At 41.6% G+C, this 23,651-nt stretch overlaps 1 protein-coding gene across 4 annotated transcripts in view; it reads right to left on the bottom strand.

Moving 5' to 3' along the window:
• The window catches only part of CAST (calpastatin), a 285,855-nt gene that overhangs the window by 200,993 nt on the left and 61,211 nt on the right, over positions 1 to 23,651 (bottom strand). The window lies entirely within an intron of this gene.

Consider the following 23,651-nt stretch of genomic DNA (forward strand, 5'->3'; position numbering starts at 1 on the left):
AATTGAAACAACACTCGTCTTCTCACAATTAGAAGCATTAGCTAATTCAGTCCTGCACTAAGAATAGAATGTGGTAATAGGCACATTCTCTCCGGAAGTTTTTTTTGCTGATGATGTTGGTGGAGGAGGTTTGAGCATTTATGCCCTACCTTAAGAAAACCTGAGGCATTTTCTTCTGTTGAGAGTGGGCTCTCTAATTTAAATAGTGGAGTATATTTGAGTATTGATTTATTACATTGTTATATTTAAAAAATTTGGGGAGATGTGAAGGGGTGGGAAAGGTATAGGGGTATATATGGTATTATGAATAGGTAATATGGAAAATATATTTTGGAGAAATGATAAAATTATTTATGTAATATTTGAGCTTTGAATTTACCGTATTTGCTGGCGTATAAGATGACTTTTCAGTACCTTAAAATCTTCCCCAAAGTCGGGGGTCGTCTTATACGCCGGGTACTGTTTACATCACAGTTCTTCAACCGCCGGTCCGCAGAAAATTCCTGCCGGTCCGCACAGGACCGGCGAGATGGACCCGTTAAATTTTCTGCCCCGATGGTGTTTGCAGAAATCTTCTGTTCCTCCCAGCCTTGGGCGATCAAGACAGGCGGTCATTCCCTCTGTGAGTCTCGCCTATGCGGAAACAGGAAGTTGAAACAAAATAGGCGGGACTCAGAGAGGGAAGGTCCCGATGTTTGCAGCCTGTCTTGATCGCTGCCCCTGCTGAGTCGCCGAAGAGGGCCGCGGGGAAAGTGCAGGCAGAGAGAAGATGGTCAGCGTGTGCGGGGAGGTCAGCATGTCGATTGGGGCCATCTTGGGCGGCTGGGCCTGCGGTGCAAAGCTGTTTTTGCCGGCTTGGGGGGGGGGTCGCGAATGTGCAGGGCACAGCAGGAGTAAGATCATGGGGAGCCTTCAACAGTGGCTGTCTCCTCTCCTAGCAGCTCTGTACTTACCAGGGCAGTGATTCACTTTGGCAACTTCCCCTTTCCTCAGAGGCGGCAACGGACCCAAGGCTGCCTAAGGAAATCACTGCTGCAGGCAAGTACTGAGAGCTGCTGGAAGGAGAGGAAGCCACTATTGGAGGCTGGGAAGCTGATGGATAAAGGGAGAGCTGCTACTGCACCTGGAGAGAGGTAGAAAGAGAGATGCTGCTGGGAGGGGAAGAGGGAAAGAGTTGGGAAGAGAGCTACTATTGGATAGGGGGGAGGAGGGAAGGGAGAAGGTAAAAAGGAAGGAAACAGCTGGCAGGGAGATTAGAGGAGGGAAAGGGGAGAGACAGGAATGAGAAAGTAGAGAGAGATTGATGCTGGAAATGGGGTCAGCAGAGAAATGAGAGAGGGATAAAGATGCTAGATCTGGTGTAGGAGAGATAAAAATGAAGAAAGCAGTGAAGCTGGAATGAATGATGTAAAAAGGAGAGAGGAGGCACAGGCTGGATGGAAAGGGGAGAGGGGCATAGAAAGAAGTCAGATACATATGGAAGGGGGAGAGGCCAGACAGTGGATGGAATGGGCAGATGCTGGAAGGAAGAGTGGAAAGAAGATGAAAGCAGAGACCACAAAAGGTAGAAAAAAATCATTTTATTTCTATTTTGTCATTACAATATATCAGATTTGAAATATATATCCTGCTAGAGACATAACTGTGGACTGCAAAGCCTAACACTATTCCTGTCATGTGTGACTGCAGTATTCTGTTAGCATGATATTTCTGTGTAGCATTCTGTAATAATTTGGCTTGTTCAGTTTTCTTGATAGTAGAGGGGATATATGTGAAGGGGAGGGGAGACAGGGGTTGTGTTGGTCCTTGTTCTGAATATTTATATTTATAAAATGACAATTGTACAGAATATTGTTTCTTTTTATACTTTAATAAAATACATTCAATATAAAATCATAACTGAGGCTTGTGCAGATGGGATCAGATGGTTTGTGGGGACCGAGCTTGCGGAGATGGGGCGAAAATGTGTTTTTTAAAATTTCGGTCTTAGTAGTTTGCCGGTCCACAAAATAATTCTTTTATTTCTGCCGGTCCACGGGTGTAAAAAGGTTGAAGAACACTGGTTTACATGCCCTTACTTTACATGCCCTAACATCTCCTTCCTTACCTCCTTACGGTGCTTACGGTACTAGTAAACCTGCCGGGACATCAGCGGGGCCATGGCGGGACATCAGTGTGACAAGGGTGCCAGCTCCTTCATCCTGCGCAGCGGGAAGCAGCGGCCCCACCCCTTTTCTCTTTACTACGTCTCTCGCACATGCGGCCGTGTGTGGAGTCTAGCCCTTAAGGAAGTTGCGGGGGCGAACAGGAGGCTTTTGAAGGCTTTTAAAGGGAAACTGTCATGCCAGCAAACTTGCTAGGGACTTGCCCGGCACTTGCTCTCTCCCTCTATGTGTTATCTTCCTTCTATCATTGACAGTTTCAGTTTGGTTAACAGTTTAGAAAACAAATAGCATGGCAGCTCCCATGGGTTTATTGTTCTATTCAGCTTTAGTGAATTAATTAAAATTGTTGAAATAAATTCTGATGTTCTTTTAAGTTTTATTTGTTGTGCAGAAGGTGTGCGGAAGAAGGGGTAGTCTTATATGGCGAGTATATAACAAACTCTATATTTTAACTGTAAAAGTTGGGGGGTCGTCTTATACGCCCAGTCGTCTTATACGCCGGCAAATACGGTAATTGTAATGAGCATATATATTGTATTATTGTACATTTGATTGATTTCTTCAATAAAATGTTTCAACATAAAAAAAGCAGACTGATATCAAGGGGTTAATTTTTTATGTCTTATGTTCTGTTTTACACTGTGTATAGAGCTCTATCTGAAACAAGACAGTTGATAAACTGGAATAATTAGGTTTATTCATATTTGCATTGATTATGAAATGTCCCCCAACACAGCATGGAGCTATATTCATTCATATGACTTCAAAGCCTTAAGCTTCAGGCTGGTGTAATCTAATGCTATGACATCATCCCTAATCTAGTCAAAGGCAGGATGAATTCTGGAGCGACTTTAAAGAACACCCAACTGCTAGTGCTTGAACTGCAAAAGCAAAGCAAGGAAAGCCTAGCAGGCCAGTTTCAAACACAATCACTCCACGCCACAGGAAAAATCTCATTTCACTTCCTGAAGCATCAAAGCTCTTAGAGGCACAGGAAAGGCAACAGGAAGAGGTAACTGAATCTGGAAGCATTCCAAATAGCAACTCAGCCCTTCCAACTCTGACCTGCCACAACAAAAATCAGATACGTATTTTGTAAAGGTTTGAACCTTGTACATTAGAATCAATTGAAAAGGCCTTTTCTTAAACTGATTCAGTCAATTTTTTTTGTCAGTTTTGAGCTATGCAATTAATCTGTTCATCAAGGCAAGATTCATTTACTGTAGCTTATTCCTGTGTCCAAACTGATAAGATTAAGTGAGTTTTGAAAAAGGGTTCTACAGTTCTGCACATCTCATTAAACTTCCACAAACAACAGACAACCATAAATAGTCTAGAAGCAGTATCTAATGGACTTGATCACTCTGTTATTACAAATAAGACATAGGGCTAGATTCACTAACTCCCGATTCCGTGTCCAATCCATGCCTGATTGCATGCAGGCCGACAAATTCACTAAAGGCCTGCATGCAAATGGGGACATAAGAACATAAGCCGTGCCTCTGCTGGGTCAGACCAGATGGTCTATCATGTCCAGCAGTCCGCTCACGCGGTGGCCCATGAGGTCCAGGACCTGTATAGTAGCCCTCTATCTATACCCTTCTATACCCTTTTCCTTCAGAAAATTGTCCAATTCCTTCTTGAACTCCAATACCGTACTCTGCCCTATCACGCCCTCTGGAAGCGCGTTCCAAGTGTCCACCACCCATTGGGTAAAGAACTTCCTAGCATTGGTTCTGAATCTGTCCCCTTTTAATTTTTCCGAATGCCCTCTCGTTCTTGTAGTTGTTGAAAGTTTGAAGAATCTGTCCCTCTCCACTTTCTCTATGCCCTTCGTGATCTTGTAAGTCTCTATCATATCCCCTCTAAGTCTCCGCTTCTCCAGCGAAAAAAGCCCCAGTCTCTCTAATCTTTCAGCGTATGAAAGGTTTTCCATACCTTTTATCAAACACGCCCCCCACCCACCACATGGATCGCTAGAGAGCGATCCTTGAGCATGCGCAGACCATCTTCCTTGCCTCAGTAGGAAACGTTTTTTTTCCCCCAAGCCCATGGTTTTAACCTGCTTTAAGCCCACGGGTTAAAACCACAGGCTTGCACTGCAGGGAAGGGTGGGAGAGCCGGGGCTGCAAGAATTCGGGGCAGGCAGGAGAGTCAGGGCTACAGGAGTTCAGGGCAGGTGGGAGAGTCGGGGCTGCAGGAGTTCGGGGTCAGGCAGAAGATCGGGGCTAAAAGCAGGAGTTCGGGGTAGAGAGCAGAAAAACAGGGCAAAGAGCAGGGCGGCAGAAGGCAGTGCAGTCGGAAAGGACCTGAGCGACTGGTCCTCAGCAGTTGTTTGTTTGTGATCGGCCAACCCAGTCGGTGTTGCAGGGTTTTGGCTTGTGAATCGCTGCCTGCCATCATTTGAATACTGTTCCCCCTCATTTGCATGCGTGCTTCGGAGGATGATAGGGACACAGGTTAGTGAATCAGGTCGGAGGGAAATCGGGTTGCAAAGGGCTCGCAAACCGATCGGTATACGATCGGTTTACTTTGTGATTCTAACCCTTTATAAAGTCAGTGATGGGAGAAAACAACTTTCACAGTGGCTGACAACATCATCGTGCTTCATGCTTAAACAGTTTATCCGACGCTATCCATGGCATCTGAATTAAACCATAACATTAAGTGCTCAAATAGTACTTTGACAGTTCTCTATAAGTTATTAGGAGGCAGCTAGCTACTGCCCAGTAATAACATATAGTTTCAGCTAACAATAAGCACTAAGCTTATTGTTAGCTATGGCCAGCGTTAGCTTTTTCTTGCTCCCTAATGCTATCCTGTCTGAACTGCATGAACCAGAAAAAAAGCAGACGAAAGCTAAGCTGGTGCCAGTTGAGCAACAGTGACTGACAGGTCAGAAAAACATGCAGACATTCAGTGGATAGGATACCCCTCTTAATCTCCTGAAAATGGTGCAAAGATATAGTTTTGGAGTATAATGCACAAAGGCCTGGATTTTATGAACCGCGCCTAGCGGCGCTTACACTGTAGGCGCTGCTCAGCGCAGTTGTCAATCAACTTCTAGGCGCCGTTTATAGAATCACACCTAGCGGCGCCTAAGCAGTCTTAGGCATCGATAGGCATCCTAGACATAAGCGCCGCTCCATTAGGCTGGCTTTTCACTCACCTAATTTGGTGGTGCCTATGTCGGATGCCTAACAATGCCTAGGATTCAACCATGCCTATTTACCGCTCATAACCAAGCCTACTTTTTCAGACAGGTGTCGTTAGGCATCCTTAGACGTGGGAAGGCGGCTGTACTTGGGTGTCGCTAGGCGTCCTAAGAGTTCAGTGCCAAACTCATAAATTGATTAATCTATCTTTTTTTTTTTTTGATTGGCTGAAAACCATCGCGGTCAATTACCACGCCAATTAAGAAGAAAATTGGCACTGATTCCAAACTTAGGTGTCGCTAGCAGCACCTGATGTAGGCATCCTTTATAGAACATGGCACGGAGTGTCCAGCATACTAATATAATAGATGATATACTGGACAACACCTGACTGACCAGGAATAATTTATAAAGTCCTGTGAAACAAAGAACTACAGATAAGGCTCTTTTAATGGGATAAAAAATCTTTTACAGATAAGATCACTCTGTATATCATTTACTACACTGTGTGCTGCTCAATCTACATTATACATCAAAAATATGTCCAACATTTTCAGGAGATTTAGGAGCTGATGCTCAAAACCTAACACCTGCATTAAAGGCGATTAACGCTGGACCAGCAGGCACATTAATATGTGCAGAATGTCCAGAGGGTTCTAGCGAAGGTATCAACATACAGTGCATGCCAAAGATGGCTAGAAATTATATTTAAATGTATTGAAATATATGTTAAAGAGGTATTCAGTACTCCCTCCCAATCCTCAAATAACAGCACAGAAAAAATGTGCTGAGGCTGTAGCTTTAACCACTGTGCCACACTCTTGCCCCTATAAGCTGAGCATGTTTTTAATCAGCTGTCAATCACTGTTGATCGATTGGCACCAGCTTACATTATCTTGTGCCTGCTTTTTGTTAACATAAGCAGGCTGCACAGCCTCATCTGCCCAGCCCCTGGCATTATGAATAAAATCACAGAGACAGGTCTGGGAATAAAGGCCACAACTTTATTAATGATATACATGAAATAACACCCTAGGAAGCACCTGAGCCATAAGCCCTCTCCAGATTTGCTCCTCACCTTGACCTCCAGCGAGGGAGCATGCCCTTCAGTCCCTTCTGTGACCTGCCATCCTCCTTTTTCAGCAAGGCCACTGCATCACTCCGTTAGTCCACCTGCCATGCAAGCCAGCAAGGTGGGCAATGTCTTGCCCTTAGGCATGGTATGCTCTCACCGCATGAGTCCAGTCTCAATATTTGGCTGGAATTTTCAGGGCTCGGGTGCATAAAACCGTTGTGACAACATCAACAATAAGAGTACAACTTATTGGCACACTTCTTAGCAGTCATGGCTTCCCTGTTAGATTATCTTCACACATTATTGAATCAGGGTACAAGCGCTTTGATTCTGCAACTTGATTTAAGTAGTGCTTTTGATCTGGTCGACCATACTATTTTAACTGACTGCTTAGAATCTATTGGTATTTCGAGAAATGTCCTGAACTGGTTCCGAGGTTTCCTGAGTAGTAGATCGTACCAAGTGTTCAAGGATGATAAACTCTCTTATCGTTGGGTAAACATATGTGGGGTTCCTCGAGGCTCACCTTTATCTCCGACCCTGTTTAATATTTACCTTGGCATCACTGGGAAACCTCTTGCAAAGTTTAAATCTTAGGTTTTATATTTATGCTGACGACATCACTATAGTCATCCCCCTAACGTGTCTGACAGTTGAGATAACAAATTTTAAAGCAACTATTCTGAAACAGATTGAATTCTGGATGATTGATTTCAAATTGAAACTGAACCCTGAAAAAACTAAATTTTTTCTTGCAAGTCCTAGTGATAAGATTAAAGAATCAATGATACATCTAAATGGTTTCGACTATCCTATAGAACAGTTCATAAAAATATTGGGAGTGACTTTAGATTGACACCTTACTTTAGAACAACATACGGATTTGTTACTCAGGAAAAGTTTCTCAGTTCTTTGGAAACTCCGAACCATTAAGAAATATTTTGATACAACTTCCTTTCGTTTGTTAGTTCAGTCATCAATACTGAGTATCCTTGATTATTGTAATATAATCTACCTGTGCACCTATAAGAAAATCTTCAAAAAACTAAGAGTGGTTCAAAACACTGCTGTCCGACTGATTTTCGGTCTGTAAAAATGGGAGCATGTTATTCCTTATTACCAAAAATTACACTGGCTACTGATTGAGGCTAGAGTTTTATTCAAATTCGCATGTATTTGCTTCAAATCAATCTTCGGTATGTTCCCAGGTTACTTTGTTTCCCATTTCTCTTTAAATCACTCTAATAAACCCACACGTAGAGTCCAGTTATTCACATATCCTACTGTCAAATCATGTCGTTTGAAGAGATTTCTCGAGAGAACTCTGTCTTTCCAGGCAGCCAAAATGAACGCCTGGTTTGGAAAAATCATGCCAGGAGTCTCATCCTATTATTTTTTAAGAAAACTATTAAAGACACAGCTATTTGACAAATTTGTAACCCAAGCTTCCTAATGCTTTTTAAATACAACATGTATTGTGTACATTCTAGAAATTGATGTATCTTTTTTAACTGTATATTTGCTGGATGTTCAGCCTTATGTGCTGTGAACCGCCTAGAACCATTCGTGGTCTGGCGGTATATAAGAATAAATTATTATTATTACCTGACTCTGCCATGTACAATAAGGGTACGGACTGCTGGCACACTTCTTACTAGCATAAATTTCTAACTGCTGCTTAAACTTGAGAAACTTAAGTGGCAGGAGAGTGGCAGCAATCTGGATGCCAGAAGCACGAAGGAAAAGCTGAGGCTCCCAGGTGTTCAGCATTTGAATTTTGCCAGCAGGAGGGTAGCTCCGCCCCCTCTCCCATCACACCCAATGAGAGGCGGCCAACTCTTCTGACGTCAGGGATGACATCAGAGGGAGCAGGGGAGAGTCGGGAAGTGGGGCGGACCAAAGGCCAGGCTCCCTCCAGGCAGCCGCCATGTTACTTGGGGCAAGCTCGGAGGGCCATCACTGCCAGGACTAACATAGGCAGGCTGCACCTCCTCGACCGCCCAGCCTCTGGCATTATGAATAAAATCAATAAATATAAGCATAAACATTATACACTCAGAGAAAGCAATATTCGGTTTGTGTGCTTATTATATAAAAGCTCTCAGCAATTAGTCTAACAATCCACTGGGTGTCACCTGAGCTATAAACTTTAAACGGTGTCATTCAGATCTGCTTTATCATCAGTAAACACTCAAACAAAATAAATACAATACTAATAGACAATGAAAAAGCAATTGCATAGAGCCACTCTAGAATTAAACCAAAATAAACTTGGATGTTAATATTCAAACATACTTATGAAGCTGGTGGCTGCACCGACCACTTAAGTGTTTTTTGTTGTTTTTTTTAAACTGAAGGCACTTGAACTTAATTTTGGATGGATGAAACTGTTATATGCCCAAAGTTGTGCGGCCAAACAGGAGTCAGGATATGGGGTATTGTGGAGGCAAAATAACTTACCCGTATAACTTATAAATCTATAGTGACACCAGAGAATAGAGCCATCTTTGAGACTTTAGTATACTAAACATATGTTCAATGTGCAAGTATTAGTAACCACTGTACAGAATTACCCTCTACAAGGGCAATTCTATAACTGGGCCGCAATATTTATGTGCCACTTGGGCATCTAAATGTATAAAATAGCAGTTCCTTCAGAGGTAAGTGTACATTTAGGGGTTGATATTCAAAGCAATTAAACCAGTCAGAAACGTCACCCTTTCCTTGTTTACACATGATCTCCCAAATTCTGTATATGGTGCCATAAATTGTACACACAAATCATTGCACACAGCCGATTTGCGAACACAACTTAATGAACAAGCCTAATCAGCGTAGATAATTGGTAATTAACACCTCATATTCAATGCTAATTGGCACTAATTAAAAGTTACACGCATAACTTAGATATATTCTATAAAGTGCTACACACCATTCTAGTGTGTGAATCTGAAAAATAATAACAACAATAATAACAGTTTATATACCGCAATACCGTTAAGTTCTATGCGGTTTATAATAGATTAAGCAAGGTACAAATTGATTGAATTTAAGAGGGGGGAAGAGGAGAGTTAATAGGACTGGAAATGCGTTGTTGAGGAGAAAGAGATTAATAGGACAGAGGAATCACTATGGAGGAGAAAGAAGATGAGTGGGTCAATTGTCTAGATACTTTAGGAACAGTTGAGTTTTTAGACGTTTTCTGAATTCCTCATAAGTAATGGGCAAAAGCAGTTGATCTAGGTCTTTACCCCACAATGTTGCTTAATGTGAAAGAAGGTGTTCATAGTGTTTTTTCAGTTTACAACCTCTAACTGGGGGGGAAACGAAGTAGGAATGAGAGCTTCTCTTGTGTCTGTTGGCAGAGAAGGAGAAAAGGTCAATTATGTATTTAGGGGCAAGTCCGTTTAGCGCTTTAAAGCAGATGCAGACGAATTTAAACTTTATGCGTGCTTCCATCGGTAGGGAGGAGCATGGCCGTTCCTAAAATGTAGGCACACACTTATAGAATACAACTAATGTGTGCACAACTTTGGTTTTCCTTAGCCTAAATGGGTGCGCCTAAAAGTTATGACATGCACAGGCACTTAGCGTGATTCTATAAGGTGCATGTACCTTTTATAGAATCACACAATGCACCGTTCTAGTCAGTACCAATTTTTGGGTGTCATATATAGAATAGGGCCCAGTTTAGCTAAAAATTCCATTAAACACTCTCATGACATATGTTTAAGTTTACTTACAACTGTTTTCTTATATTTACAGTTCAGAAGCTGTATGTGGTGCTCTACTCTTTAAAACTAGGTGCTCTATCCACCCACAAGCATTTCTGGGGCTATAAAACATTCATATTGGTTATACTGGATAATGACTGGGCTTTTCCCATCTCCGTCCGTACCATAACTGAAAATCTATCCAGGTTACTTTTTCACTCAATGTCATGTTTTTAATTCAACATCTCATGCTCTTTTCTCTCTATACTGTGATCCAAGACAGCTCTTGCCTGTCTAACCCCCAATTTACAATATTTTAATCTGTAGTCTAAATGCATACTTTCCAGCACTTCAAGAGCTACTCGATATGGGCTATTAAAGACTTTAGTCCCATTCTTTGTTTCTTTCTTAAAACTATATAATCTCTTTCTAGGCATTAATTTTCTTCATCCACCCATTAATCATTTCTGAAAGACTTAAACTGAAGTATATGTAACTAAATAGTTAGTTTCCTCTTTCAAAAGAGAGAAACAAGCATCAGAGACTGCCAATTTGTTCCTCAAAATATGGCCACCCTTCCTGGATTCCTACAATCACAGTTATTTAACTATATAAAATTATTTTGAGATTGAAAGTCAATAAGTTTAAGTGAAAAGCTTAGTTAGTAACTTGTGAGTTTCATTCAGAGATCCACAAGAACATAAGAATTGCCATACTGGGACAGATCAAAAGTCTATCAAGCCCAGTATCCTGTTTCTAAAAATGGCCCAACCCAGGTCCCAAGTACCTAGCTAGATCCCAAGTAGTAAAGCAGATTTTATGCTGCTTATCCTAGGAAAAAGCAGTGGATTTCCCCAAGCCATCTCAATAATGTCCTATGTACTTCTCTTTTTTAAACCCTGTTAAGCTAACTGATTTCACCACATTCGCCAGCAACGAATTCCAGAATTTAATTACACTTCATGTGAAGAAATATTTTCTCCAGTTTCTTTTAAAATCTAATACATAGTAGCTACATTGCATGTCCCCTAGTCCTAGTATTTTTGGAAAGAATAAACAAACGATTCACATCTATCCTTTCCACTTTACTCAGTATCTTATAGACCTCTATCATATAACCCCAGAGCCATCTCTTCTCCAAACTGAAGAGTCCTAGCTGTTTTAGCCTTTCCTCTTAGGGACATGGAGAGGGACCTTGGGGTGACAGTGTCTGAGAATCTGAAGGTGACAAAGCAGTGTAACCAGCAGAAGAAAGGGTTGATACCCCTCTACAAGTCATTGGTGAAGACCTACTTCACGTACGTGGACGGAGACGTACATAGATGGATCAGAAACTGGTTGGTGGGTAGGAAACAGAGGGTAGGGGTGAAGGGCCACTACTCGGACTGGATAAGGGTCACGAGTGGTGTTCCGCAGGGCTCAGTGCTCGGGCCGCTGCTATTTAATATATTCATAAATGATCTAGAAACAGGCATGAAGTGTGAGATAATAAAATTTGCGGACGATACAAAACTATTTAGTGGAGCTGGGACTAAAGAGGAATGCGAAGAATTGCAAAGGGACTTGAACAAATTGGGGGAATGGGCGGCGAGATGGCAGATGAAGTTCAACGTTGAGAAATGTAAAGTATTGCATGTTGGAAACAGAAACCCGAGTTACAACTATACGATGGGAGGGATATTATTGAATGAGAGTAACCAAGAAAGGGACTTGGGGGTAATGGTGGACATGACAATGAAGCCGACGGCACAGTGCACAGCGGCCGCTAAGAAAGCAAATAGAATGCTAGGCATAATCAAGAAGGGTATTACAACAAGGACAAAAGAAGTTATCCTGCCATTGTATCGGGCGATGGTGCGCCCGCATCTGGAATACTGTGTCCAATATTGGTCTCCGTACTTTAGGAAGGATATGGCGTTACTCGTGAGGGTTCAGAGGAGAGCGACACGCTTGATAAAAGGGATGGAAAACCTCTCATACGCTGAGAGATTGGAGAAACTGGGTCTCTTTTCCCTGGAGAAGAGGAGACTTAGAGGGGATATGATAGAGACTTATAAGATCATGAAGGGCATAGAGAGAGTAGAGAAGGACAGATTCTTCAAACTTTCGAAAAATAAAAGAACAAGAGGACACTTGGAAAAGTTGAAAGGGGACAGATTTAAAATGAATGCTAGGAAGTTCTTCTTTACCCAACGAGTATTGGACACCTGGAATGCGCTTCCAGAGGGCGTAATAGGGCAGAGTACAGTACAGGTGTTTAAGAAAGGATTGGACAATTTCCTGCTGGAAAAGGGGATAGAGGGGTATAAATAGAGGATTACTGCACAGGTCCTGGACCTGTTGGGCCACCGCGTGAGTGGACTGCTGGGCATGATGGACCTCAGGTCTGACCCAGCATAGGCATTGCTTATGTACTTGGAGTATTGTGTTCAGTTTTGGAGGCCATATCTGGCCAAGGATATAAGAAGACTTGAAGTAATCCAGAAGCAAGCACCGAAAATGGTAGGGGGTCTGAGCCAAGAGAAGTACGAGAAGAGACTAGAGAACATCAATATGTATACTCTGGAGGAGAGGAGAGATAGGGGTGATAAGATACAGACATTTAAGTGTTTGAAAGGTATTGGTATAGGGCCAAATCTTTTCCAGAGAAAGGAAATTGGTAAAACTAGAGGACATAATTTGAGGTTGAGGGATGGTAGACTTATGAGTAATGTTAGGAAATTATTTTTTACTGAGAGGGTGGTGGATACCTGGAATGACCTCCTGAGGGAGATGATGGAGAGGAAAATGGTGACAGAATTAAAAAAAAACAACAAATAAACGTGGGATGAACACAGAGGATCTCTAACTGGAATAGTAATGGGCAAACTTTCACTGTCTAAATCCCACAAAGGAGATGGTTTAGATAGGCTGGAGTAAGCTTCAACAGCAACTCCAGTAGTTGGAACCTAAGGACTGTACCGGGTGGACTTCTAAGGTTTGTGGTCCAGAAGAAACAAAGAAAAAGACAATTCAATCATGAAATTGTAATGTATGTAGTTGCAGGGCAAACTGGATGGACCTTTCAGGTCTTTATCTGCCATCATTTACTATGTTTTATAATGATTAGTACTAGACAGGAGTTTGACTGTTGTAGATTGGTTTAGTTAGAAGCATTTAGCAGAGGAAGAACACAAGAATAGCCTTATTGGGTCAGATCAATGGTCCATCAAGCCCAGTAGCCCATTCTCACGGTGACCAACCCAGGTCCCTAGTACCTGGCCAAAACCCAAGGAGTAGCAACATTCCATGCTACCGATCCAGGGCATGCAATGGCTTCCCCCGTGTCTTTCTCAATAACAGACTATGGATTTTTCCTCTAGGAAATTGTCCAAACCTTTCTTAAAACCAGCTACGCTATCTGCTCTTACCACAACCTCTGGCAATGCGTTCCAGAGCTTAACTATTCTCCAAGTGGAAAAAAAATTTCCTCCTATTGGTTTTAAAAGTCTTTCCCTGTTAATTTGAGTGTCCCCTAGTCTTTGTAATTTTTAAAGGAGTGAAAAATCGATCCACTTGTATCTGTTCTACTCCACTCAGGATTTTATAGACTTCAATCAGTAATTTGAGAAATGAGTAAGGAAAAGGTGAGGGTTTTAACTAGGCTCAAAGCAAGAAAAAGCTTAATAGAATTGATGCAACAGAGAGAGTAGAATGAAGAGTAAATTACAGTATCAACATGTGGTTTCAAGGAAAGATAAGACTCCAATATCATGCTGAAGCTGCAGATGATATTCTGAAGGATTAAGGGAGACTAAGGGCTAGATTCACTAAGCCCACCGATCAAGTCGCAACCACTTAGTGATCCCGACCCGATTCACTAACCTTCCTCCCGCACCCGATCCCATCCATGCATGCAAATGAGGGGGAATGGCATGCAAATGTAGGCAGGCAGCGATTCACTAAAAAAAAGAGGAACACTGACTGGGCTGGCCAATCCCAAAACAAGCGACTGCTGAGGACTAGTCACACATGTCCCTGCCGACTCTCCTGCTCCATGCCGCTCTGAAATCCCAGCCAACTTCCATCAGCCTTGCTCTCTGCCCTGCTCCATTTAGATCTCTGCTCTCTGCCGCGATCCTGCTCTGCCAAAAGCTCTGCTCCCTGCTCATAAAACTCTCCTCCCTCCCTGATCTCTGCTGTGATTCTCCTACCAAAAAAGCTCTTTTCGTGTGTGTGTACTCAGCAATAATATAAACACCCACGGCGGGTAAGGCTCCGTACAAAATTAAAGAAAGCCCTATCATAGGTAGCCCTGGCCTCTGCTTTGCGTTGTGCAGAGATTTTAAATGAAATCCTCTGTTTCCTGGGTGGAAAAATTAGGCAGCTCTCTGCTCCCTCCCTGCTGCGATTCTCTGCCGCGATTCTCCCTCTCCTGCTCTCTGCTTCTGCCAGCAACCTTGAGGCAGGCCTGAAGAATGGAAACAACAGCTGAAGAAGATTTAATAGTGAAAAGGATCAGCATAAAGATAAAGCTGTACCACTGAACATGGCATTCCTAATCTAATGTAATGGTTTATATTCTGCCAACTCCCCTAGGGTCCAAAGTGGATTACAAAAAGATTACATGCAAGATACAAATAAAAGACAATCCAAAAGTTGTAAGAAAATCAGTTAAGAAAATCTGCTACATAAAAAGGTCTTTAAGGAGTGTTGAAAAACTAGATAAGGCTTCAAAAGTGTTAACTCCCTAGGCATTGTCACTGCCTGATGACTAAAAAGAGCCTTCAAGAAGGTTTTCAAGATGTTGTTTGTTTGGTTTTTGTTTGGTTTTTTTAAGGTGTGTGTGTGGGGGGGGGGGGGGCTCACAGAGGTGAAAAGTAAGGTATGGGCAGAGATTGAACATTCTAGAGTTAGTTAAAAAAGAAAGCAAGTGAATTAAATAGTCTGGACCTAAGCCCTCCAACAGTTAATAGATAAAACAAGCAGAAACTGGCAACCAATACAGCTTAACTAATAATGGAACAGCCCTATCAAATTGACAACAACAAAAACTTAATTTTGTTGTTGCGTTGTGCAAGGTTCATAAATCGAACACTTTAAAACTGTAAGTGTTCGAGGCTTGTGTGACTAAAGCAGAGCTTGCAGGAATGGGACAGGGACAGAATTTGCAGGGACGGGATTGGGATATTGAGATCCCAAGGGGACAGGGGCAAATTTATCCCTTTGTCATTCTCTACTTCTGATCTCTCCCCTACCTAACAACGTTTTAAAAATGTATTTTAAGACCATTCAGTTATGCGACACTAACCAAGTAATAAAATTTATCAGAAAATGGAACTGCACAATAATGTACAGATAATGCAGTACACCAGATTTGGAAAGAATCTAAAACAACAATCAAAAGAGAAACTGCATGTAGAGAAATACAAGTGGCATGACAAAAATTTTGTTTTCTGTAATCAATAGTGTACAGTTTTTTTTTACTTACTGTGCACTATGTACGAAAATCCTATAGGCTTGATAGTTTAAACAGCTGATGTATGATGTCATCTACCAGAAGTGAAAACGCTGGAAATGAATAGATTGGAGTTCTTATATTCCCACCGCGCATCTTGAAGCCATAAAGTGCACAGATATATGAAATTGTATGTGAGCAGTAAAAGTTTCCTGATGCAACCAAAGAGCGGCGAAACAAGGTCCTTGTCGGAGTATGAATGAAAGGGTAGTGGCAAAGTTTCAATCGGCATTGGATTGAGAAGACGCTATTGTATGAGTGCGGGAAAATACCAACGCTGGAACGTCAAAGTCTCTCAAGCTAAGTTAAATGAACGTTTGAGTACTATTCTTGTGAACAGTGGTGGGCGAATGCCCTGCTTGAAATTTAGGGCTCCTTTTGCGAAGGTGCGCTAGCATTTTTAGCGCATGCAAAAGGTTAGCGCGCGCTAACTGAAAAATTACTGCCTGCTTAAAAGGAGGCGGCAGCGGCTAGCACACCTTTGTAAAAGGAGCCCTCAGTATTTTGATATAGAGTTTTTATGCCTGTGATAATAATGGACTCTGCTCAGAGACATGAAGGCTGATTACTCCGCCTCACCACCCAATCATTGCAGTGTTCAGAAATTGAATTGACTCTAAGAATATAAGCTTTCAATAAATCAAGTGCTAGCCCAAACAGCTATGCTAACACTGTCATTTCTTCAATAATTTTAGTGTCTTTAGGAAATAACTTAGCTTTGAAAATAGTGATTGGTTCCGACGTGCCACGTTTCGTTGCTGCGTCAGGGAACTGACAAAACAGCTAGACTTAAAGCTGGAGGTGAAGTCACATAAGAATGAAAACGCTGGTTCACTTAGCATGTACTTCTTCTTAAATATCTCGAGATATGGTTCGAGATATTTAAGAAGAAGTACATGCTAATAGAAACATAGAAATAGACGGCAGATAAGGGCCCACGGCCCATCTAGTCTACCCACCTTAATGTCCCTCCCCTACCTTTGCCCTGTGAAGAGATCCCATGTGCTGATCCCATTTGGCCTTAAAATCAGGCACGCTGCTGGCCTCAATCACCTGTAGTGGAAGACTATTCCAGCGATCAACCACTCTTTCAGTGAAAAAGACTTTCCTGGTGTCACCTCGTAGTTTCCCGCCCCTGATTTTCAACGGATGCCCTCTTGTTGTCGTGGGACCCTTGAAAAAGAAGATATCTTCCTCCGCCTCGATGCGGCCCGTAAGATACTTGAACGTCTCGATCATGTCCCCCCTCTCTCTGCGCTCCTCGAGCGAGTATAGCTGTAATTTGTCAAGCCGTTTTTCGTATGGTAGATCCTTGAGTCCCGAGACCATCCGGGTGGCCATTCTTTGCACCGACTCCAGTCTCAGCACATCCTTGCGATAATGCGGCCTCCAGAATTGCACACAGTATTCCAGGTGGGGCCTCACCATGGATCTATACAATGGCATAATGACTTCCGCCTTACGACTGACGAAACCCCTTCGTATGCAGCCCATGATTTGTCTTGCCTTGGACGAAGCCTGCTCCACTTGATTGGCAGACTTCATGTCCTCACTGACGATTACCCCCAAGTCTCGTTCTGCTACCGTTTTTGCTAGGATCTCGCCATTAAGGGTATAAGACTTGCATGGATTCTGGCTGCCCAGGTGCATAACTTTGCATTTTTTGGCATTGAAGTTGAGTTGCCATGTCCTAGACCATCGCTCCAGTAGGAGTAGGTTGTGCATCATGTTGTCGGGCACTGAATCTTCGTCTGTTGTGCATTTGCCCACTACATTACTCAGTTTGGCGTCATCGGCGAATAATGTTATTTTACCTCGAAGCCCTTCTGCCAAGTCTCTTATAAAGATGTTGAATAGGATTGGGCCCAAGACTGAGCCCTGTGGTACTCCACTAATCACCTCCGTCATTTCGGAGGGGGTGCCGTTCACCACCACCCTTTGGAGCCAAATGTACATTCTTATGTGACTTCACCTCCAGCTTTGTCTAGCTGTTTTGTCGGTTCCCTGACGCAGCAACGAAACGTGGCACGTCGGAACCAGTCACTATTTTCAAAGCTAAGTTATTTCCTAAAGACACTAAAATTATTGAAGAAATGACAGTGTTAGCATAGCTGTTTGGGCTAGCACTTGATTTATTGAAAGCTTATATTCTTAGAGTCAATTCAATTTCTGAACACTGCAATGATTGGGTGGTGAGGCGGAGTAATCAGCCTTCATGTCTCTGAGCAGAGTTCTAAGAAAAGAATTGTGAACAAGTGACTTTTGAATTTATTTTGTTTGATGGTGCTGCAGTGACTTTTTTAAGTCTTACTGATATTTCTTTAGTCACTCTACAAATACCAACGTAGTATTTGAATTGTTCACCCCTGATACATTTTTTGTGATAATAATGGAGCAGCTAGAAATCTTTCTGATTGCTATCTCTGTGATAAGTTTCTGTGTTTTTTTTCTCTCCACCTGATTTAATAAATGCAATTCTCTGACAGGGGAACCCATTGCTGGCTAGTAACATTATTGAATGGGACTTAGATTATAGCTTGTTACTAATTAAATTGATTACTTGTGTGACCAGAATTGAATGCAATACTCAAGGTTAGGTCACACCATGGTGTGATACAGAGGCATTATAACATTCTTCCCCCCTCCCCCCCCCTTTTTTTTTTTTACAAAGCTACGCTAGCGGCTGCTGCTGCAGTAATTGTTCCAATGTCCATATGGAATGGATGTCAAAATGTTTGTCGAGTGGCTTTGTAAAAGAAGCCCTTGGTCTTATTTGCCATCTCTTTTCTAATAATTGTTCGCTTTTTTGGCTACAACCGCACATTGGATGGAAGGTTTCAGCGTATTCTCTACGATGATACCTAGATTTTTTTCTTGGGCTCTGATACCTAAGGTGGACCCTAGTATCTGGTAACTATAATTTGGACTATTCTTCCCAATGTGCATCACTTTGCGTTTGTCCACATTAAAATTCACAGATCCCAGTTCATATCCCTGTGGCACTTCACTATTTACCATCCTCCATGGCCATTTAACCCTACTTTCTGTTTCTGTCTGATAACCAGTTCTTAATCCACAATTGAACCTTGCCTCCTATCCCATGACTCTTTAATTTTCTCAGGAGCCTCTTATGAGGAACTTGCTCAAAAGCTTTCTGAAAATCTAGAAACACTATGGGGTCCTTATACAAAGGCGCGGTAGCGGTTTAACATGCGGAATACCACGCGTTAAACTGCTTGCCTCCTCCAATGACAAGGCGTTAGGATTTTAGGCTGCCGCGGGGGTTAGTGCGTGATGAAATGTCCGACACACTAACCCCCGTAGCGTGCCTTGATAAAAGGAGCCCTATGTCAACCCCACTCGCCTTTATCCATCTAATTTCTTCACATGTCTAATAACCTATTTCTGTATTTTATTTATGTAAATTATTCTTTTTGCTCTTTTATGGACATTCTTGTTTTTGGTTCCAGATAATAGAAAAGAGAGAGCTCTAAAAACAACAACAGCCAGAAACTGATATGGTTAGAAGTAGGGTTACCATATTTTAGTCCGCAAAACCCCAGATACATGGCCCACCCTGTTCTACCTCCAACCCCACCCAAGCCCCATCCAGCTCCACTTCCAGCCCACCCCCAAAAAAGCCTCCTCTCTTCTTCCCCAATGAGCTCTGGCTGCATCTGGAGGGCCTCGAGCATGTGCGGAACCTCCAGAAGCGGCCAGAGCTCATAGGGGTTTCCAAAACCTGGATAAACTGCCAGGTTTTGGAAAGTCTAAAAAGAAAACATGTCCAAATTTTCCTGGACGTCTGATAACCCTAGTTAGAAGAATAGAACATCATAAAGCAAATTGATGATCCATTGGAAGATGAAGCAAATACTTAACTCATCGCTTGGAATAAGATATTTTTTGACCATTTTGACCAGGTCACTCCTCTCCTCCGCAAAGCACATTGGCTACCTATTACTCATCGTCTCTCCTATAAAATACTCCTCCTCATTTTTAAAACAAAAAACTCTAACCAACCGGCGTTCATAGATAAACTTTTGATCCCTTATTCATCATCAAGGACCCTCCGATCAAATAATCAAAATCTACTCTCCATACCATCAATACGGGAACTATTTTACGATAGTACTCACAAATCCATCTTTTCAGTTACCGCCTCCTCTCTGTGGAATGCACTCCCATTAGATGTTCGATTAGAGAACTTGCTTGAAAAATTTAAATCCAAACTTAAAACCTTCCTTTTTAAAGATGCCTTTACTCTTTAGTATCAACTTCTGTCTCTCAGCTTCTTGATTCATGTGAAGCTTCTTGATTCATGTGAAGCTATGAAACATCTAATACTTCTTTTGAAATGATTCCCCTCCCAATGTTTTTTCCACTTCCCATATCCCATCCTTTTTTAAATTAATTTTACTTCGATGTATTTTAAATATCCTTGCCCTCCCCCCTTGCCCTCTCATGTACATTAATCCGAATCAGTCTAGTATTTTTTTTAATATTTGATAAAATATTGCTTTTATTTACTTATTTTAACTGTCTCTTATAATCTTTTATATTGTACACTGTCTAGACATTTGTTTTGATAGACGGTATATCAAAAATAAAGAAACTTGAAACTTGATATTCAGGTGTTAATCCGGTTTAACAAGATGCTAGAATGTTTAACAGATACAGCTAAAGTCTGCAACAAAATGACACTATCTCGAGTCCATTTATAAGGGGCAAGAGACTGGCACTGAAGGATTAGAAGCAGGCATCTCCATACCCTAGAGTGGGTGGGGTTGAGGCCCCAACCCAATTATGAGAACACACCCAGCCTGCCAGGTTTTCAGAATGTCCACAATGAACATGCATGTTATACATCTACTGTATAAAAATTTATTTCATGCATATTCATTGTGGAAAGCCTGACTAGCTAGGTCTGTCCTAAGGACTGGGTTGAGAACCGGTACCCTGGAGTCAAGTATGGGTCTGATTTTCAACATAAGCGAAACATACATAATAGTTGTGGTTTTGGTTCATGTGACTTGATGAACCCAAAATTCTTAACCCACCCCAGCTCAGACACTTCATGATTTGCTTGTTTTGTTTCTGGAACTTTTTAAATATTTTTTGGGGAAGTGAAGGGTTGCAATAATACATTCTCTTTGGAGCTGGCCTCTAGGTCAGTGTTTCTTAACTCGGTCCTGGAGTACCTTCTTGCCAGTCAGGTTTTCAGGATATCCACAATGAATATGCATAAACTTGATTTGAATATGCTGCCTCTATTATATGCAAATTTCTTTCATGCATATATTCATTGTGGATATCCTGAAAACCCGACTGGTAAGGGGGTACTCCAGGACCGAGTTGAGAAAAACTGCTCCAGGTCTCTGTTCAGTTCCAATAATTTTCTTGCCTCAACAAATTGTATTTCTATACAATTGCCTCCTGAGGTCTCTAATCTCTGTATTTCCTCTGAATATCTACTTATTGTATTTCGCTGAATGTCCAGCACTCTTGATTGTAAACCGCCTAGAAGTCGCAAGATTGTGGCGGTATAGAAGAATAAAGTTATTATTATTATTATTATTAGAGCTCTGTTCTGTGCAGTTCTGATACATTTTCTACATATGTGTTTTTATACTTCAACTATATGCACCTTGCATTATGGTCACACCCTCTATATTTATCAAAAGCTCATTTCCTGAGTCACCTCTTCCACTGTTTGTGCAGTAGTCATATTTTGCACTCATCAGCATGATGCTTGCAACAAAAGATCAGCAAAGCCCTGCCCAGATTCACTCACAAGCATAATAGTGGGAGCAAAATGTTAAAACTTCTGCTTTAAGAATATTTGGCCTCATTGTGGCTTCCTTTTAGGGGTATTTCCTAAAACTGGTCATGTATGGTTTATTAAAATTTGCTATACCACTTAGCTGAAACAGATCACATCTGTTTACAATCCAAATAAATGGACATAAAGGACTCCTTTTACTAAGGTGCACTAGGGCTTTCACGCGCGCTACATTGCCCTGCACACTAGACTTTAACGCCAACATTGAGCTGGCGTTAGTTCTAGAAGCGTAGCACACGGTAATTTCCTGCGTGCGCTAAAAACGCTAGCGCACCTTAGTAAAAGAAGCCCAAAATATCTTGAAAATTACTCCAATAACATGATGGTAAAACACATAATTCAAACACTCAAGACAAAATCATCCAACACACCATGTAAAAGTGCACTAAACACAGAAAGAGTGTATGGAAGGGGCATCTCTGGGTGTGGTGCTCCAAATGCAGCAGTAGCATAAAACATTTCAAAAATGCTTTAAATATTTTTAAAGAACATCCTGCATGAACTAAATTTAAAAAATGCACTTGCTTGTATGAATTCCCATCGGGTTCAGAATAATGCAGGAACCGTCAATCTAGTCCTAAAGCTCTCAATAGCCTACAAGGAAGGCAAGGTGAAACCATCACAGCATCACACAAAGGTACCATCTCATGAAAGATCCTAACTGCTAATGCCATTAATTTAAATACAAACCTGCACCAAAAAGGAAACCAATGACAGTGAATGAATAATCCAAAGATAAAAACAACAAGACTGTGGATGTCCTGAAAGATGATTTTTATTCGCTCTTCACAATAAAAATACAAATCAAAGTCTGAATTAGTAATACATGTATGATTGTCCTGACAGACCCTATGCGATTTTACTCGCCACTCTGCTTGTTTCAAGCCATTTTCAGGTTTTATGCTCAAGGACACATACATTGAATTGCTCATATTTTTATCTTTGTACCCTACATCATCCGAATCCCTGAGGAAGGCGGTCTCGCCGAAACATGGACCATGTAGGGTCCGTCAGGATAATCATACGTGTATTACTAATTCAGACTTTTATATGTATTTTTATTGTAAAAATAATCTTTCAGGACATCCATAGTCTGTTGTTTTCATCTTTGGATTCTTTTTACTGTGGATCATAGGGTCTCCCTTTTTGTTTTTTTTAGTGAATGAATAATGCCATTCTCCTATTTGGAGCGAATGAATAATGCCATCGCACAGGCAAGTTTATAGCTGTATTCTGTAAGGTTTGCAACCACTTCAACATTGCACACTGTCTTTTTGCCAACACATTTCAGAAATTGTTAGGAACTGTTTTTTTCTCGTATACTCTAGCTGTTGATTGTTTTCAGTATCGGCCTTCATAGTCTAGTTCACACATTAGTGATCTCTAACCTAGATTACTGCATTGCTCTGCTTCATGGTGTACAACATCTAGAATTGGTACAGAATACTGCCTTAAACCTTCTCATAGAAGCCTAAACCAGTCCAATACTGTATTACCCAGTCCCACTGATTGTAGACGAGACAGAAGTTATTAGAGTGTGAGCCCACTAGGGACACGGAAAGTACCTGTATACAGGGGAAAATTCTATAAGTAGTGCTCAAAATTTGGTGTCTCCCCCCAAAAAAAATCTGAGTTAAACAGCATTCTATAACAGGTATTCCAGAATCGGTGCCTTATTTTCGTAGTGTCGTTCATGCTTTAATACTGAGTAGAGTGGACTATTGTAATTCACTTTACTTGGGAGTTGCTAAAGGGAATTTGAGGGGGTTGCAGATGTTAATTAATTCTGCTGCAAGATTGATCACAGGAGTTCCAAGGAGTGCACATATATCTCCTGTATTGAAACAACTGCAGTGGTTGCCTATGCAGCAAAGAGTGCATTTTAAGATCCTTGCAATTATTCATCAGATACTGTACCATGTCTCTCCAAGGGTACTGCAAGAGATGTTTGAAATTTACCAACCTAGAAGAAATCTAAGATCTGAAAATACAATGGAATTGAGTATAGCGGGTCGGATGTCTATTGTGCATATCAGGATTGGAGCATCAATGATGTCTGGAGCTGGTGTGAAACTTTGGAATGCCTTGCCTGGCATTCTGCAATCAATTTTAAGAAAATGTTAAAAACGCAGCTTTTTGTCAGTGCTTTCCTGTGCTAATGTTTCAATAGTCTCTTCAGCTTTTAAGATTTAGCGTTAAAGAAT

Source organism: Geotrypetes seraphini, chromosome 1, assembly GCF_902459505.1.
Source record: "Geotrypetes seraphini chromosome 1, aGeoSer1.1, whole genome shotgun sequence".
Lineage (NCBI taxonomy): Eukaryota > Metazoa > Chordata > Amphibia > Gymnophiona > Dermophiidae > Geotrypetes > Geotrypetes seraphini.